The sequence below is a fragment of the Phyllobates terribilis genome, unplaced genomic scaffold (genome assembly GCF_046119375.1).
Source record: "Phyllobates terribilis strain yellow unplaced genomic scaffold, ASM4611937v1 Scaffold_5__5_contigs__length_657084704, whole genome shotgun sequence".
Lineage (NCBI taxonomy): Eukaryota > Metazoa > Chordata > Amphibia > Anura > Dendrobatidae > Phyllobates > Phyllobates terribilis.
The window spans coordinates 379,104,891-379,123,125 of record NW_027362765.1 but is presented as its reverse complement, the minus strand read 5'-3'; the positions used below and the strand labels follow the sequence as shown (position 1 = coordinate 379,123,125).

At 42.7% G+C, this 18,235-nt stretch overlaps 1 protein-coding gene across 2 annotated transcripts in view; it reads left to right on the top strand.

The window, feature by feature from the left end:
- The first annotated feature begins 10,757 nt into the window (after positions 1 to 10,757).
- The window catches only part of LOC141271193 (T-cell surface glycoprotein CD4-like), a 46,050-nt gene continuing 38,572 nt past the window's right edge, over positions 10,758 to 18,235 (top strand). For both annotated transcript variants that reach the window (XM_073681299.1, XM_073681296.1), the window contains exon 1: positions 10,758 to 11,251. The gene's annotated coding sequence lies outside the window, so the exon portion shown is untranslated. The remainder of the gene's footprint in view (positions 11,252 to 18,235) is intronic.

The following is an 18,235-nucleotide window of genomic DNA, read 5'->3' as shown; positions in this document are numbered from 1 at the left end:
TTGGGGTTCAGTAACGTCAGCTGATCCCCTGCTGTGTGTCCGGCAAATTCTCCTGCTCTGTCCACATCCACTGTACTACTGATTTAAAACTTGCTCCAATTACACCTCTGGCTCCTCTGTTTTTAGTATTTACCCTGGGCTCCAATACCGCTAGTTGCTGCTCAGAAGTGCCGTCTGCACAGTCAACACTTGCTGCCGTGTTATTGGGGTTCAGTAACGTCAGCTGTTCCCCTGCTGTGCGTACGGCAATTTCTCCTGCTTTGTCCACATTCACACTACTACAGATTTTAAAGTTGCTCCAACTACACCTCTGCCTCCTCTGTTTTTAGTATTCACCCTGGGCTCCAATACCGATAGTTGCTGCTCAGAAGTGCCGTCTGCACAGTCAACGCTTGCTCCAGTGTTATTGGGGTTCAGTAACGTCAGCTGATCCCCAGCTGGGTGTCCGGCAAATTCTCCTGCTTTGTCCACATCCACTGTACTACTGATTTAAAACTTGCTCCAATTACACCTTTGCCTCCTCTGTTTTTAGTATTTACCCGGGGCTCCAATACCGCTAGTTGCTGCTCAGAAGTGCCGTCTGCACAGTCAACGCTTGCTCCAGTGTTATTGGGGTTCAGTAACATCAGCTGTTCCCCTGCTGTGTGTCCGGCAAATTCTCCTGCTTTGTCCACATCCACTGTACTACTGATTTAAAACTTGCTCCAATTGCACCTCTGGCTCCTCTGTTTTTAGTATTTACCCTGGGCTCCAATACCGCTAGTTGCTGCTCAGAAGTGCCGTCTGCACAGTCAACGCTTGCTCCAGTGTTATTGGGGTTCAGTAACGTCAGCTGTTCCCCTGCTGTGTGTCCGGCAAATTCTCCTGCTCTGTCCACATTCACACTACTACAGATTTTAAAGTTGCTCCAATTACGCCTCTGGCTCCACTCTGTTTTTAGTATTTACCCTGGGTTCCAGCACTGCCAGCTGTTTCCCAGCAGTGTCTTTGGCACGGGTACTCCCTCCTGCCCAGCCTGGTTCCAGCACGCCAGCTGTTTCCGGGTAGTGTCAACGTCACTTTGCCTCCAATGCGTTGTCCTGTCGTGTTGCGGTTGGGTTAGCCGACTCTATGGTGCCTGCAGTTTAGGTGACTCCTATGTGGGCTGCGGGATCTGGCAATGAAGGCTGGTTCCATAGTGCCAATAAGACAAGCACCCCCTGTAGGACTGTGGGTTTCGGTAACTGCGGCCGGCTCGCGGCCTTGCAACTCTTTTTTACATGGGTACCTTCTGCTACCCATCCGGGTTCCAGTACCATCAGCTGGTCCTCGGTAGTTCCATTGGCTCTTGTACCTTCTGCTACCCATCCGGGTTCCAGTACCGTCAGCTGGTTCTTGGCAGTGCCTTTGGCTTAGGTGCCTCCTTCTCGGTATCCAAGTTCCACCAACGTCTGCTGGTCCTTGGTAGTGCTTTCTGGCACAGGTACCTCCTGCTTAGTAACCAAGTTCCAGTACCGTCAGCTGGTCCTCGGTAGTTCCATTGGCTCTTGTACCTTCTGCTACCCATCCGGGTTCCATTACCGTCAGCTGGTTCTCGGCAGTGCTTTTGGCTTAGGTGCCTCCTTCTCGGTATCCAAGTTCCACCAACGTCTGCTGGTCCTTGTTAGTGCTTTCTGGCACAGGTACCTCCTGCTTAGTATCCGAGTTCCAGTACTGTCAGCTGGTCCTCGGTAGTTCCATTGGCTCTTGTACCTTCTGCTACCCATCCGGGTTCCAGTACCGTCAGCTGGTTCTCGGCAGTGCCTTTGGCTTAGGTGCCTCCTTCTCGGTATCCAAGTTCCACCAACGTCTCCTGGTCCTTGGTAGTGCTTTCTGGCACAGGTACCTCCTGCTTAGTAACCGAGTTCCAGTACCGTCAGCTGGTCCTCGGTAGTTCCCTTGGGTCTTGTACCTTCTGCTACCCATCCGAGTTCCAGTACCGTCAGCTGGTCCTCGGCAGTGCCTTTGGCTTAGGTGCCTCCTTCTCGGTATCCAAGTTCCACCAACGTCTGCTGGTCCTTGGTAGTGCTTTCTGGCACAGGTACCTCCTGCTTAGTAACCGAGTTCCAGTACCGTCAGCTGGTCCTCGGTAGTTCCATTGGCTCTTGTACCTTCTACTACCCATCCGGGTTCCAGTACCATCAGCTGGTTCTCGGCAGTTCCTCAGCCTTCTTGTACCTTCTGCTACATTTCCAAGTTCAAGCTTTTTGAAATGGTTCTTGGTAATCACTCTGGATCTCCCTGACGAGGACCCTGAAGACGAGGACCCTGAAGACCACCCTGAAGAAGACGAGGACCCCGAAGACGAGGACCCTGAAGACGAGGACCCTGAAGACCAAGCCGAAGAAGACGAGGACCCCGAAGACGATGACCCTGAAGACGAGGACCCTGAAGACCAACCCGAAGAAGACGAGGACCCCGAAGACGACGACCCTGAAGACCACCCCAATGAAGACGAGGACCCCGAAGACGAGGACCCTGAAGACCACCCCGAAGAAGACGAGGACCCCGAAGACGACGACCCTGAATACGACGACCCTGAAGACCACCCCGAAGAAAACGAGGACCCCGAAGACGAGGACCCTGAAGACGACGACCCTGAAGACCACCCCGAAGAAGACGAGGACCCTGAAGACGGCAACCCTGAAGACGAGGACCCTGAAGACCACCCCGAAGAAGACGAGGACCCCGAAGACAACGACCCTGAACACGAGGACCCTGAAGACCACCCCGAAGAAGACGAGGACCCCGAAGACGACGACCCTGAAGACCACCCCGAAGAAGACCAAGAAGATGACCCTGAAGAAGTTGACCAAGAGGACAAAGAACAAGAAGACAACCACCAAGATACAGAAGAACAAGAGGCAGAAAACCAAGAAGCAGAAGTACAAGAAGCTGCAGAACAAAAAGAGGAAGAACATTAAGCATAAGACTAAAAATCAGAGCAAAAGATATTATCTAAATTATAAGCAGAAGATGACTAAGCAGTGTATGGGGGTGAGTCCGTTCCTCCTCGTGGTGCCCCTGGAAAAGACCTGCTGCTGCAGGCCAAACTGAACGCGGACAAATCCTGTTGTAAATCTTTTGTGACGGGCAGAACGAAAGGTGTAATGTCCAACCTTTTATAGATAACAACTACAGGAATGCCTGCCACAAATAAGAATATGATGAAGAAGAAGAATATGAAGAAGATGAAGAAGTAGAATATGAAGAAGAATAATAGTTGAATAAGAAGAATATGAAGAATGTAAAAAAAAAGAATAATACGAAGAAGGTGAAGAAGAAGAAGATGAAGAAGGTGAAGAAGAAGTTGATGAAAAAGATGCTGATGCTGAGGATGATGAAGGAGAAAGTGTGGGAGAAGTAAAAAAGAAGGTGAAGAGCATGGAAGTAGTGGAACATAAATATAAGACAAAATATAAAAAAACTTAACATAGTCAATATTTCCGTAACTCAGAACGTCTTAAAAAAAATATTAATTCCTGCTATTCCATTTGATTGGGCTAAACCTCTATGCCTTTATTGTCTCCCCCACCTCCCCCAATACATTCTACATTATTCTTAGTTGTTTTCCTTCATGTAGAATTAACCTACAAGGAAAGAAAGGGTTTATTTTTATTCCGATATTTCTGTCCCATTGACTTGCATTGGTTTCCGGTATCGGAATCGGCGATATCCGATACTTTTTGGGTATCGGTCCGATCCAATCCGATCCGATATTTCCCGATATCGGAAGGTATCGCTCAACACTAGTGGGGAGGTATCAGGAGATTAGGGCAGAGATGTATGGAGAGACTGGAGATTATGTGTGTGGGGATATCAGGAGATTAGGGCACAGATGTATGGAGAGGACAGGTTATATACTGGAGATTATGTGTGTGGGGATATCAAGAGATTAGGACAGAGATGTATGGAGAGGACAGGTTATATACTGGAGATTATGTGTGGGGAGGTATCAGGAGATTAGGGCAGAGTTGTATGGAGAGGACAGGTTATATACTGGAGATTATGTGTGGGGAGGTATCAGGAGATTAGGTCAGCGATGTATGGAGAGGACAGGTTATATACTGGAGATTATGTGTGGGGAGGTATCAGGAGATTAGGACAGAGATGTATGGAGAGGATAGGTTATATACTGGAGATTATGTGTGGAGGTATCAGGAGATTAGGGCAGAGATATATGGAGAGGACAGGTTATATACTGGAGATTATTTGTGGGGAGGTATCAGGAGATTAGGACAGAGATACATGGAGAGGACAGGTTATTTACTGTAGATTATGTGTGCGGAGGTATCAGGAGATTAGGGTAGAGATACATGGAGAGGACAGGTTATATACTGGAGATTATGTGTGGAGGTATCAGGAGATTAGGGCAGAGATGCATGGAGAGGATAGGTTATATACTGGAGATTATGTGTGGGGAGGTATCAGGAGATTAGGGCAGAGATATATGGAGAGGACAGGTTATATACTGGAGATTATGTGGGTGGAGGTATCAGGAGATTAGGACAGAGATACATGGAGAGGACAGGTTATTTACTGGAGATTATGTGTGCGGAGGAATCAGGAGATTAGGACATAGATACATGGAGAGGACAGGTTATATACTGGAGATTATGTGTGGAGGTATCTGGAGATTAGGGCAGAGATGTATGGATAGGACAGGTTATATACTGGAGATTATGTGTGGGGAGGTATCAGGAGATTAGGGCAGAGATGTATGGAGAGGACAGGTTATATACTGGAGATTATGTGTGCGGCGGTATCAGGAGATTAGGGCAGAGATGTATGGAGAGGACAGGTTATATACTGGAGATTATGTGTGTGGAGGTATCAGGAGATTAGGACAGAGATACATGGAGAGGACAGGTTATTTACTAGAGATTATGTGTGCGGAGGTAGCAGGAGATTAGGGCAGAGATACATGGAGAGGACAGGTTATATACTGGAGATTATGTGTGGAGGTATCAGGAGATTAGGACAGATGTATGGAGAGGACAGGTTATATTCTGGAGATTATGTGAGGGGGGTATCAGGAGATTGGGTCAGAGAGCCATTAACAGAAAGCCCGTGGATGTGTACTGTATAGTTAGTTTCCTTCTCATGGTCGGCTCTCCGTAATGAAGGCCTTGAAGTGTAGAAACTCTGAAAAATGGCTTCTCACAAGGAATATCATCCTGCATTTGCATTTTTTGGGCCCGAGGGCCGCCTACACTCTCCCAGTTAAGCTATCTGGAATGGACGTATGAAAATATCAAGACTATTGAAAGGTTGGATCTCTGCACTGTTTTCTTAGTTACTTGGCTGGTTAGGAGCCACACATGGAACACGTGGTGTTTAGTCTCTATATAGTACAAAATCCCGTTTATGAGTGTGTGGTCAACAAAGGTAAGTAAGGGACTTTAAGAGGATCGAGGACAGGAAATTCAGATACCAAAATCTAATCTGAGAATCAGAGGAATTTGAGAGAAGGCATGTGTGGCGCCCCTGAGGGTTCAGTCACCACAGAGGTACTGCACCTCACCCAGAGGTGTGGTGTCTCCTTCTCTCAGGTAAGGAGGGAGTGCTGCCCGGAACCCCAACACATGCATCCAACACTACACTGCTCCAGGCCGGCTGGAAGGGCAAGATCCAATGTGTTTTCCTGCTGAGCCCTGTCCCTGGCTGGAGTGGGGGGAACCCAGAGGTAGGGGGAACCAGTAGTGGGTGTGGGTGGAGGAAGCAGTTTAGGGGAGCACCATAGTAGTAGGTATATAAAGGGAAGCCATCTTAGGGTGGCAGTTCAGTTTGTGAGAGAGCTAGTCAGAGTGGAACAGAGCTCAGAGTTGAGCAGAGAGCGTGCTGACGCTCAGAGAGCAGCGAAGAGGCAGCAAGCTGGCTGCTGTGCTTAGGCGAGCCGAGGCCTACAGCACGTGTGAAGGCCTAGTGAGGGCCCTCAGTGGCCGAAGGCGAGAGGAGAAGGAAGAAGTAGCGAAGGGGTAGAGGAGCATGCCAGGCTCACCCTGATATATATACCGGACACCGGGTCCGCGCCTACAGGGACCCTATACAACCAGTAGGAATCACCGGAACCCCTGGAGGACTACAGGTCCCAGGTTCACCAAACGCTGACTACAGTACCAGGGCTAGGAGTCACAAAGGCCCCAGCGTCCAAGGAGATTGATCTCCAAGAGAAGGCCCTACCACCAGGTCAGCAGGTGCAAAGACAGACAGTAACCAAGCTAGGCCTAGCTCCAGGTAGGTCAGAAGCTTAGCGAGTAAAGCCACGGATCAGGAGGCCCTATACCCACTCACTGGGGAGAGTCCAAAAGTGCGCCCTTCGTCCGGAGTACCCTGGACCGTGCCTGCACCATCACCAGTAAAGGTACTGAAGCTTACCCCCGTGTGAGTGTCCGTCTTTCCCCCGGGACCGTCCTGCCGTCTCTCCCCTGCACCACCATCCATTACACCCCACGCTGCCCTGGATCTAGCTCTACCTGTGGAGAGCCACACCATCCCTGCTGCCGTAACACCAGCTCCAGAGGATTGCTCTGCAGTGGCGGCACCCCTTAGCCGCATTCCACAGGTGGCGTCACGAACACTTTTAATCCCTTATAAATATTCCCCCCCTTTTTACTGACCACCCTGGGTCACAGACCAGGCCAGCTACCGTGATATCCCCCAGCAACCAGAGGCCTGGCTGCCGAGTACCCCACGGCCCAGGGGGCGCGTCGCATGTACAAAGATTTAGCTCCATGAAAAGCTGCGAGATCTCAATGATTCAACCAGTAGAACCAATGACATTCACTCTTGAGACAAAGGCATCAACTGGGTGAAAAGCAAATTTTTGTCGGTAGGAAATAGGCTCCATTTTTCCACTTATCTGGGCGTACAACCAGTCAGCCTTGGTGTCCAGTGCTGTGGTGTCCTGGAGAATGGCTTCAGCCCATTCCAATACCTCTTCGCACTCCAACACAAGGGACGCACTTCTTGTTCCACCTTGCTTGTTCAGGTTAAATACAATGGCCATGTTGTTGGGTTGTACAATCACTTCTCAGTGCAGCAGAAGAAGAGGATCTTGACTGTATATATTTCCCTCAAGTTGAAAGACAAAAACTTATTTTTTTCTGTTGGAGTCCAATTAATTTCAAACCCTGGAATTCAAGACTCAAGCACCACAGCACCACATTGAAAAGGAATCAATGATGTCCCAGTGATCAGATGATCTTTATTCAGTCACCATTTCAAATCATTTCTGGTCTCTTGAGAAATCAGAACAGAATTGTCTAGAGAAATTTGATTTTTGTTCTGAGGACTACCACAATTTCTCTGAACATCCTGGTAGGTGAGGATAGATCAAACCAGAGACAAGTAAACAGAATATAGCAAACTTGAGATGATCCTTGATTTCAATCCTGAGAAACGTCCTGTGAGTTGGAAGAATTGGAATATGAAGAAATGCGTCTGAGAGATTTGCATCTAAAGGTTTGTGAATCATGGACCAGACCTGAGGAACGTGAACTGCATTCAGATGGAATCTGTCCCTCTGAAGAATGACAAATTCAAGGGAGTATCTCATTAAAATATTTAAATGAACCCATAAGTCATCTGAAATTTCTAGCCAAGCTATAGAAAAGGAGGCTAGTCTAGTACCAATAGGAAGATTGGTGCCAAACTTCTACCTTTTTCCCAATGCCAAACTTCTTCTTGTTGAAGCTGGAAGCACCGGACTGCTGCTTGAACCTGAAAATTGTTTGTTAACAAATTTGTACCCTTTATGAAATTTTGTACAGCCTCTTGTAGGATGAAAATTCTTGAAAACAAATACTTTACTGGAAGAAGGAAATGTAAATCCTTTGTTTTCATTTAGATCTTTTAAGATTCCTGTAAGATGAGGACCAAACAGGCTTTCAAGCTTAAATTGTAGAGAACAAAACTTAAGTTTTGAAGGTACAGTTGTGCTCACCCTGATCAAAAGTTCACATACCCCAGTTCTTAATACCGTGTATTGCCCCCTGTAACATCAATGATAGCTTGAAGTCTTTTGTGGTAGTTGTGGATGAGGTTCTTTACTTTCTCAGATGGTAAAGCTGCCAATTCTTCTTGACAAAAAGCCTCCAGTTCCTGTAAATTCCTGGGCTGTCTAGCATGAACTGCACACTTGAGATCTCCCCAGAGTGGCTCAATGATATTGTGGTCAGGAGACTGAGATGGCCACTCCAGAACCTTCACTTTGTTCTGCTGTAGCCGATGATAGGTCGACTTGACCTTGTGCTTTGGATCGTTGTCATGTTGGAACGTCCAAGTACATCCCATGCGCAGCTTCTGGGCTGATGAGTGCAAATAATGTGCTGCATTCATCTTTCCTTCAACTTTTACCAAGTTTCCTGTGCCTTTGTAGCTCACACATCCCCAAAACAATCAGCGATCCAACCCCGTGCTTTACTCTAGGAATGGTGTTCCTTTCATCATAGGCCTTGTTGACCTCTCTCCAAATGTAACGTTTATGGTTGTGGCCAAAAAGTTCAATTTTGGTCTCATCACTCCCAATTACCTTGTTCCAGAAGTTTTGAGGCTTGTCTTTGTGCTGTTTGGCATATTGTAGGTGAGATACTTTGTGGCATTTGCGCAGTATTGGCTTTCTTCTGGTGACTCAAACATGCAGCCTATTTTTCTTCAAGTGCCTCCTTATTGTGCATCTTGAACAGCCACACCGCTAGTTTTCAGAGAGTCCTGAATTTTAGCTGATGTTATTTGTGGGTTTTTCTTTGCATCCTGAACAATTTTCCTGGCAGTTGTGGCCGAAATTTTTGTTGGTCTACCTAACCATGGTTTGGTTTTTACAGAGCCCCTGATTTTCCATTTGTTAATCACAGTTTGAACGCTGCTGACTGGAATTATCAATTCCTTGGATATCTTTTTGTATCCCTTTCCTGTGTTATACAGTTCAACTACCTTTTCCCGCAGATCTGTTAACAATTCTTTTGCTTTCTCCATGACTCACAATCCAGAAATGTCAGTGGCTGGATGAAAGATGCAAGAGTCTGTCTGGATCCCAGAAACTCACTCAGCTTTTATGCACACACACTGATTACAAGAAAACAGGTCACAGGTGAGGATGTTACCTTTAGTAGCCATTCAAAGCCATTTGTGTCAAATTCTGTGCATGTTATCAGGCCAAAATCACCAGGGTATGTAAACTTTTGATCAGGGTCATTTGGATATTTTTGGTTGTCATTAAGATTTAAAAAGAGAAAAAAACAGTAATTTGACAATAAATGGCTTCGCCCAACCAATAACCATGAGTGGAGAAAAAGTTTTTTGTTATCATTCATATTCTCTGAAACAAGGCCAAGAAAGGAAAAATTCTGCCGGGGTATGTAAACTTTTGAGCACAGCTGTACATCTCCGGTCCACTGTTGTGTCCATAGGGCTCTACAGAAGGGGCTGTTAAGAGTCAAGGACCTAGATGAGAACCTGAGAATGTCCAACATGGGGCATCTAAAACAAACTCTGAAGCTGATCTTATAAGTGGGATTTTGCTCAGAATTTCTTCTCTGGAAAACCATTTTGTAGATCATTGAATATTTGACTCAACAAACTTCACAGGGTTCATGCTACCTCTAAATGTGGCCATAGATGCCTTCAGACAGCAGCAGGAGCCATATAAGATATTTTAATTAAAAAGTCAGCCTTTCTGGCCCAGAACCAAATCCACTTTTGGACATGCTTCCCACACTTCAGAAACCACTGGATTTATTTTATAAACCATCTTGAAATTAGAGTCCAAGTTCACTTTCTTCTACGTCTTTTTCGAACCCATCTCGAACCAAGATTTAAATGATGGAAGCAGAGAAATGTTTTACTATCAGACCTGAGAAAATAATACAGGCCTTTTTCTTAGGCTGCTCTGATTGCTGCTGTTTATCCAATCTGTGAGTGGCATTCGGGGCTTGCAAAGATGTTCGGGTGCCCATTGTCCTCCCTTGACGAGGAGGACGCCGGTCCGGGACCGCGGCGGTGAGGGGATCGGCGTCGACGTTAAAGATGCGGGCTCGGCCTGCATCAAAGTCAGGGATACGGAATATAATGTACCCAGTACATCATATGTCATTAAGGGGTTAATTGGAGACTGTGATATTCCCCGTATACTACAGTATTGCAGTATATAGTGCAAGCAATGAAATGATCACAGGTTATAGAGACTTATGGGAACTAAATAACACAACAAAAACCCATCCCATTTCTAATCATCCATTTTTTTCCTCGTCCGAATATAAATGATAAAACAGAATATTCTAAATCGCGGCGTCCGTAAAAGTTCGTAAAAGTCTAAAATTATTTAATAAGTTAAAATCTGCAAAGAAGAAATCCAAGCGCCAAAATTTACATTTTTCCAATGACAAACGTGCCCCAAAAAAAGGAACTAAAAAGCGATGAAAATGTCATATGTATCCTAAAATGGTACCGATAAAAACTACAGCTGAGCGCACACAATAAAAAGCCCTGAAACAGCAGCACTGGCAATGAAAAATAAAAAAAAAACGGGTCTCAGAAAAAGGCAACACAAAATACAAAAGTGATGGTTCTTATAAGGAGGGGAGGGGGAAAACAAAGGGGCAAAAATTGGAAAAATGGTCTGCATCCTTAAGGGGTTCATTAATCTATTATATTGATTTATTGCTAATTAATGGTCTCTTCTGCTTGTGATTAGAGGAAGTAACATGAACCCTTGCTGTGCTGCGGTAGGACGTACACAGCACTAGTGATAATGCGGGCGACGGATTTACTTTCTTCTCTTACATGTGATCCTTTATGCTGAGTATCGTAGTTTGGTGTTACATTGTCTGCGGAGCTGATGTATCTAGGCACTTCTTGTGTGATACTGTCTGACGAGTTGATGTATCTAAGCCTATTGTATGCGATACTGTTTGCTGAGTCAGTGGATCTAAAGTGATACTTTGGAAAAAAAAAGTTTACTATTTGAAAACTTTTTAAAGTTTTTTTAATCGTACAAATACGAAGGTGGCTCGCTCCCTGTGATGGCAGAGTTGTTGTGTTGAGTTTAAGTGTTGTCATCGGTTCTGTACATTTCACTACTTATGTCTCAGCTGTTCTGTGTCTTTCACCGAATGATTTGATGCTGCCCCAGATCGGAAGCTTCCTGTGTGCGGTGGGAGGAGGATACCAGATCTTAACCCAAGGAGAACGCACAGTGCCAGGAGCAGAGACATCTGTGCCCCAGATCCTACAGGTAAGATGAAGAAACACTTTGACAGTTACTTTATATCAAATTTACTACCAGTTTTGTTGTTTTTTCTTTGCATTTGGTAATTTTTATTTAAAATTCTTTCAAGTTTTTGTTTCATTTTATTTCTTTTTATTTTGCTTATTTTTTTCTAATTACTACTTATCATTTTATGTTTATTTTTTTCATTTTACTCAAAATTTTTAGTTGCATGCGAGTTAAAAAAAATGTAGAATTTAACTGTGATAATAATCGATGTAATTAGCGCTTTTTGTATGTTAACATTTTTTTGTTCTTTTTGTCAAAGTTTTAAGATTTTACGCAAAATAAAAGTTTTGTTGCTTTTGGTAATGTTTAAACTGAGGAGGATGATGCACTTATTTTTGCAAATTTTTTTTTTTTTCAAAATGTTTTCAAATCCACATTAATTGAGTAATTTTCTTGCTTATAATTATTAATATAAGTAGTTTGCGCGGGGTGAGCAAAATTTAATTCAAGCAAATTTATAGCATGAGGGTGAGGGTGACATGAGAGGAAATGAACACAAAAAAGTAATTTTTCTTTGCAATTGACAAAATTTACAGATCCGGCCTACTTCATGGATGGCCAAAGATGTATAGATCCCAGAGCATAACCGTAGGGAGAGCTAAAATTGCACTAGGAGCCCAAGAGGTCCTTCCTTGTTAGGAAGCCCAATATTGCATGGAGGCCAAAAACCTTCATATTATTTGGATAACAGACCTAAAAAATGAAATAATATGAAAATTGATAAAAAAACAAAATGTAACTTTTTTTTAAAAAAAGACAAAATTTGCAAAGGAATAAAAGCAAATTTGGTTTCATTGACATCCTCAATATAGTGGGTGACCGCCCAGGCATGGCGATGTCAAACTGTAAAATACAGGGGTGGACAGTGTTTTTTATTAATATGAAAAGTACCCATCAATAATAATAATTATTATAATTAATTATCATTAAAAAAAATAATAAATACGTACATTTTTATACCTTGCACCGCAACCATATTCCAAGTTCTTTTGATAAATTTGCGGGTGCAAGGCCATTGTCCAGCTTTGCATTATAAAAGTGGATTGAAAATTAAAAGTGATGTAAATTTATTTCATTTTATGATTTTTTTTTGTTTTTTTTTTAAGAAAAACAATTTTGAAAAATTACTAAATTTAGAATAATTATGGATAATTCAGAACTGGGCCTCGAACACAATGGAAACGTCATGGAAGTATTGAGTCAATTTTTGGATAACATTATGAAATCATTATTGCATAATTACATACGTCCCTATATTTTTATATAAATTTACTTACAAGTAAGCAATATAATGTTTTTTTTTATTATATATTTTTTAAAAATATATATAATTTATGAACTAAGAGTCCAACGTGGCCTCATAAATGAAATGTAGGTTAGTTCACAATTTCAATAAAATGTTATGTGACCTGATATGTGTGGACTCCTACATATCATCATATTTTTAGGTATATTTGATTTTTTTTATTATTATTTCTTAGCCCCTTACAGATTAAATATATATATATTTTTTCTTGTTATTATAATTTAAATTTTATATAAAATGTAATATATAAAATCTATAACAAAATACATTTTTCATTTTATAAAGTTGCAGATATTTTTTTTCTTAGTGCCAGCATTATAGTTTTGGCTTACAAATAGTGATGTAAAATATTAACCAAATACTGAACGTGTGAACATTGCCTTAGAGCTCATGGGCCCCGATGGAATTCAGGTCCTGCGATGTCACAGGCCTCGTAATAACATCTTCAGAAGGGGCAGAGGAATCTTTGTGGCCCCTTGAGTCTCCGATGTTCCTCTCTTATTGCGATCTTTGCACCCCCATAGTTACTCCACCACATTGTATGGTATATATCGGGATTGTGACTCCCTTTATTTTTCGTTCTTTCTGTAGGTTATTTTTCTTTACATGATTGAATTTAAAAGTGAAACAGATTAATGTCCTCTTCCTGGTTACTCTAAAAAGCCCTCATGTGAATTGTCTCTACGCGTCTTTTTTGGTATTATTTTTTGCATTGTCTTTTTTAATTCTTTTTGCTTTACTTTGACTTTTTTTATATTTTTGTTTATTTTTGTTTTATTTTACCTTTTACGTTACTGTTTGCTGATTCGATTGAACAGAAGGATTGAAGAGAGGGGGAGTTCAGGATGGAAAGTCTTACTTACAAAGTGGGGAAATTCATTCAGAAACTGCTGGGTTTTCCTCACAGATTCTCTTTAGGGTTATAAAAACAAAAAAAAATAACAACAGATGATAATTTATTTTGCTCGCACCGTCATATTCCATAGCGATGGACAGACGTCATCATAGCTGTCCCCATTGGGGCTCACAATCTAAATTCCCTATCAGGATGTCTTTGGAGTGTGGGAGGAAACCCACGCAAACATGGGGAGAACATACAAACTCCTTGCAGATGTTGTCCTTGGTGGGATTTGGACCCAGGACCCCAGCGCTGCAAGGCTGCAGTGCTAACCACTGAGCCACCATGCAATAATGTTGGCATAGAAACATCGGAAAAATACACAGGGGACTTCATTGGTATTTTAGCACAAGTAGCATGATACTTTGAGTTTTGGAATAAACCCAAAATTCACCAGGTTGGTATCGCGTACAAGTCAAGGTGACCAATTACCAAGGATCACTTCCAATGGTCCTCAGAAACTTTTGCCAATGGTCACAGTAGGATAAGGTACATCTATAACAAGTACATGGAGCTGATATGACGCCATAGTTATTTGTGCACTTGTCTCGGGCATTGGTTGCCTTCTCTACTCAATCCTTTTTTGGGGTATCGACAGACAACCTTTTGAGAGTCAAATGGGCTCTCATGGAGAAGGTCCAGGGTGGTAGCTCTTATAGCTCTGGTAGCTTGGTGTGCAACCATCTCAGAAGGGACTCGATCTGAAATTTTGGGAGCTGCTATAATGCCATGGTTATGTTTGCACTTTGCTCTGCCTCGGGCGTTGGTTGCCTTCTCTACTCAATCCTTTTTTGGGGTATCGACAGACAATTTTTTGAGAGTCACACGGGCTCTCATTGAGAAGGTCCAGGGTGGTAGCTCTCATAGCTCTGGTAGATTGGTGTGCAACCATCTCAGAAAGGACTCGATCTGAAATTTTGGGAGCTTCTTGTCAATGCCCCTCTGGATAGTGACTGGTGGGTGTCCACCTGTCCAGTCATGATTTTGTGAGGATCAAAGAAAGTACAGAACTATCTGAGAAGATTTGGGGATCAGTTTGGGTTTTCTTATCCTTGTCGGTGACTTTATGCGTTTCTTTTTCTACTACAGACTTTACCTGGAAGATATAATTACATTTCATACTATTGGTTCTCCATTTGTACACTTTTGGGAATTGTGACTAGCTTACCATATATATTCCAATGAGCTTCCCCTAGAAAAAGGGAATGTTAAAAAATAAAGAAATAATTACGGTACTCTTTAGGTCCCCCACTACCTCTGTGTTGGCACTCTGGTAGTCCTTGCCGGTCATGCAATGATCATCTCCCGTTCATCATTCATGTGATCGCTACAGCAAAACACTGGGCTTGATGATACTTGCATATAGGACTTGTGACCGCTGACACGAGTGATTGTCTGCAGTGGTCAGATGACTGATGGACTACCTAGAGAGATGCTAGAGAGGTGGTGTAAATAACTGATATTTCTTTATCTTAGAGACAATTTTGTATAATTCTGTAAAACCACTTTGGCTTTGAGGAAACTTGATCAATGGTTATCACCGAGGAGTAACAGATTATCAGGATTTCATCGTTTGCTATTGTAGTGGTGAAAATATGGCCAAAATGCACAGGTCCGGTCTTGGAGAAAACCTCTCTGCCGGGACCCGATGTTTTATATTTTGTTACAATCATGTAAAAAATACAACTTATTACAAAATGATCTAAAAGAAGTGACAATTGAAATGTTCCATCGGATGACAAATTCCTGGGATATTCTATAAGCAATGCTTCTAGGGAAGAATATTTCCATGTGCTGCCATATAGTTCCCCTGTACGACAATGTAACCATGCTTATGGTTCTGTAATACCGTACTGTTACGAGGCTTGACATGGCGGCACACAGCGTGCCGAGTGCCTATGATTCCATAATACGGTGCCGTATGGAGGTACTATATAGAAACATGCATAGTTTTTTAATATGGTGCCGTACGGAGTCACTATATGGCAGCACACAGTTTTGCACAATGGTGCTGTTCAGAGGCTCTATATGACGGTAGACAGAGGGCATACGGTTATATAATACAGTGTCATATTGAGGCGGCACACAGGTTGTCTATGGTTTTGTAACATGGAAGCTCTGTATGATGGTGCATAAAGTGCCTATGGTCCTATAATGTGGTGCTATATGGAGGCACTATATGGCAACAAGTAGTGTCTATATTTATGTAATACAGTGCTGCTGATATGGCGGCACATAGAGTGTTTATGGTTCTAGATTATGGTGCCATATGGCGGCACATAGAGTGTTTATAGTTCTAGATTATAGTGCCATATGGCGGCACATAATGTGGTTATGGCTCTAGATTATAGTGCCATATGGCGGCACATAGAGTGTTTATGGTTCTAGATTGTAGTGCCATATGGCGGCACATAGAGTGTTCATGGTTCTAGATTATAGTGCTATATGGCGGCACATAATGTGCTTATGGTCCTAGATTATGGTGCCATATGGCGGCACATAGAGTGTTCATGGTTCTAGATTATAGTGCTATATGGCGGCACATAATGTGCTTATGGTCCTAGATTATAGTGCCATATGGCGGCACATAGAGTGTTCATGGTTCTAGATTATAGTGCCATATGGCGGCACATAGAGTGCTTATGGTTCTAGATTATGGTGCCATATGGAGGCACAACGAGTGTGTATGGCAGCACATGGCTCTATATGGCGGCACACAGATTCCAGCTTTATAATACAGTTCCGGCACTATATGGTGGCAAACAGCGTCTACAACTCTGTAATATAGTGCCGTGTGGAGGCGCAATGCGGTGGCACACAAAGCACCTATGTTTCTCTAATACGATACCAAAGGGACTCCCTGTGTCACCAAAGTGTGAAATCACTTTGCACGAGATCAAATAGTGCTGTATATCAGAGCATTATCTTCAGATAATTAGCAGATATTATTACTGTCGCTGGCTTATTATCAGTCGTAATGAGGAGTAGGTACATTAATGGGGCACGGCGCCCGGTGATAACACGCGGCGATCACTCTTCATTGGTGACTGTGTATTTCATAACATGGTTTTATGTAGCACAGCGCAATAATAGACCCGTCTTACAGGGGAATAAGCCCCTACTGCTCCTCGGTGTGCCTCCCATATTATTCCTTGGCTTCCAGTTTGATTCATTTAAGTGGCCATAATTTGGGTAAAATTAGAATCTTTTTTTTTTTCTTTCCAAAATTGGAGTAGATTTAAAGAAAAAAAAAAAGTGAAACCTTTCTTTTTCTAAAATGAAGGGATCTGCTCAAATTTTTGGCCAAAAGACTCAGACACTCAGACCATAATAAATATTATTAGTAGGTATATGGTGGTCTTATAGGGTCAGGGTCTTGGTGAATATATTGGAGGCGATGTTAACAGGGAAATGTGCTGCCGACAATATTCACAACACTCCTTGCGGACTGAATGATCGTACACGCTGTTTGTATCACCTGAAGTAAAAGGGCATTTAAATGGGCACCGACTGGAGTATGTTATATCAGCGATCAACACTCGATAGGGGAAAAAAATCTGCGCTAATCTGCAGTGTGTAATTATACCAGGTGGGGATGAAATTGTGCAGATAGCACAATAAGACTTATGGTTTTCATTATCGGGCATCCGATTAAGGTGGCCATAAATGTTCGCTGAACCGGCCGACCTCAAGGGGAGAAGCCGACCATCCAATGAGTATGGGGGTGTCCTGATTTCTGCCATTGACATATATTCCTAAAGAGAAGGGTCAGGCAGTTGGGTTTCAATATGCCCAATACTTTTGATTCCAAGGCAAAAAATGACTGTCAGCTGCCCTCTCATGATTGAGAACACATGCACGCTAGGTCGGTAGGGATAGCTGTCAGCTAAATGAGCAATCTAAGGAGTATGGGTAGCTTTAGTTGAATTGATGCTGCCCCTGGTTTTGTGACCATCCGCCATATCTGTATGATGGATAAGCCATCTCAGGAGCTGAACCCGTGCCATGTAATGCAGGTGCCAGCTGTGTTGCACAACAGGCACCTGAGAGTAGCTGCTCCAAATTGCAGTTGGCTCTGATCAAAAGTTTAACATCTTAAAATTAATTCTTAATCAACATGTTTAATGTTATTTACATTTTTAATTTGTCTCTTTAAGGAACTTGAACCTATGATCACTTGGTTGCCTATACAAGACACTGCAATACTATAGTATTGCGGTGTCTTGTATAGGCAACCAAGTGCATTGCATTGTACTGTGGATTTGATGATCTCTTATAAAGCCAATCCTGTGGCTGAGCATCATAGATACATTAAGATAGCAGAAACGGGGATCTTCAGTAGGCCTCCGACTGCATCGGTACACTGCATCGGTACACTGCAATCACACTGATTGCCAACAGAGTAGATGGTTGCTCTCTATTCCCCAAATATAAATAACTAAATGTAAAAGATAAAAAAATAAGAAATTTGGTATTGCTTCATGCATAATTGCTCGAGCTAATAAAATATCAAAATATTTATCCGATATGGTAAAAGTTGAAACCACAAAAGAAAATGTCAAAATGGAAAAACTGTTGTTTTTATTTTGTCAGTTAAAAGGTTTTAAACATTTAAAAACATGTAAAGATTAAAAATAATTATTTGCAAAAAATTATATATGTATGTATAAGTTTAAGTGACTCAAACTTTTATATGTTGTTATAATCATGTTTAGTGTTATTTCCATTTTTAATTAAT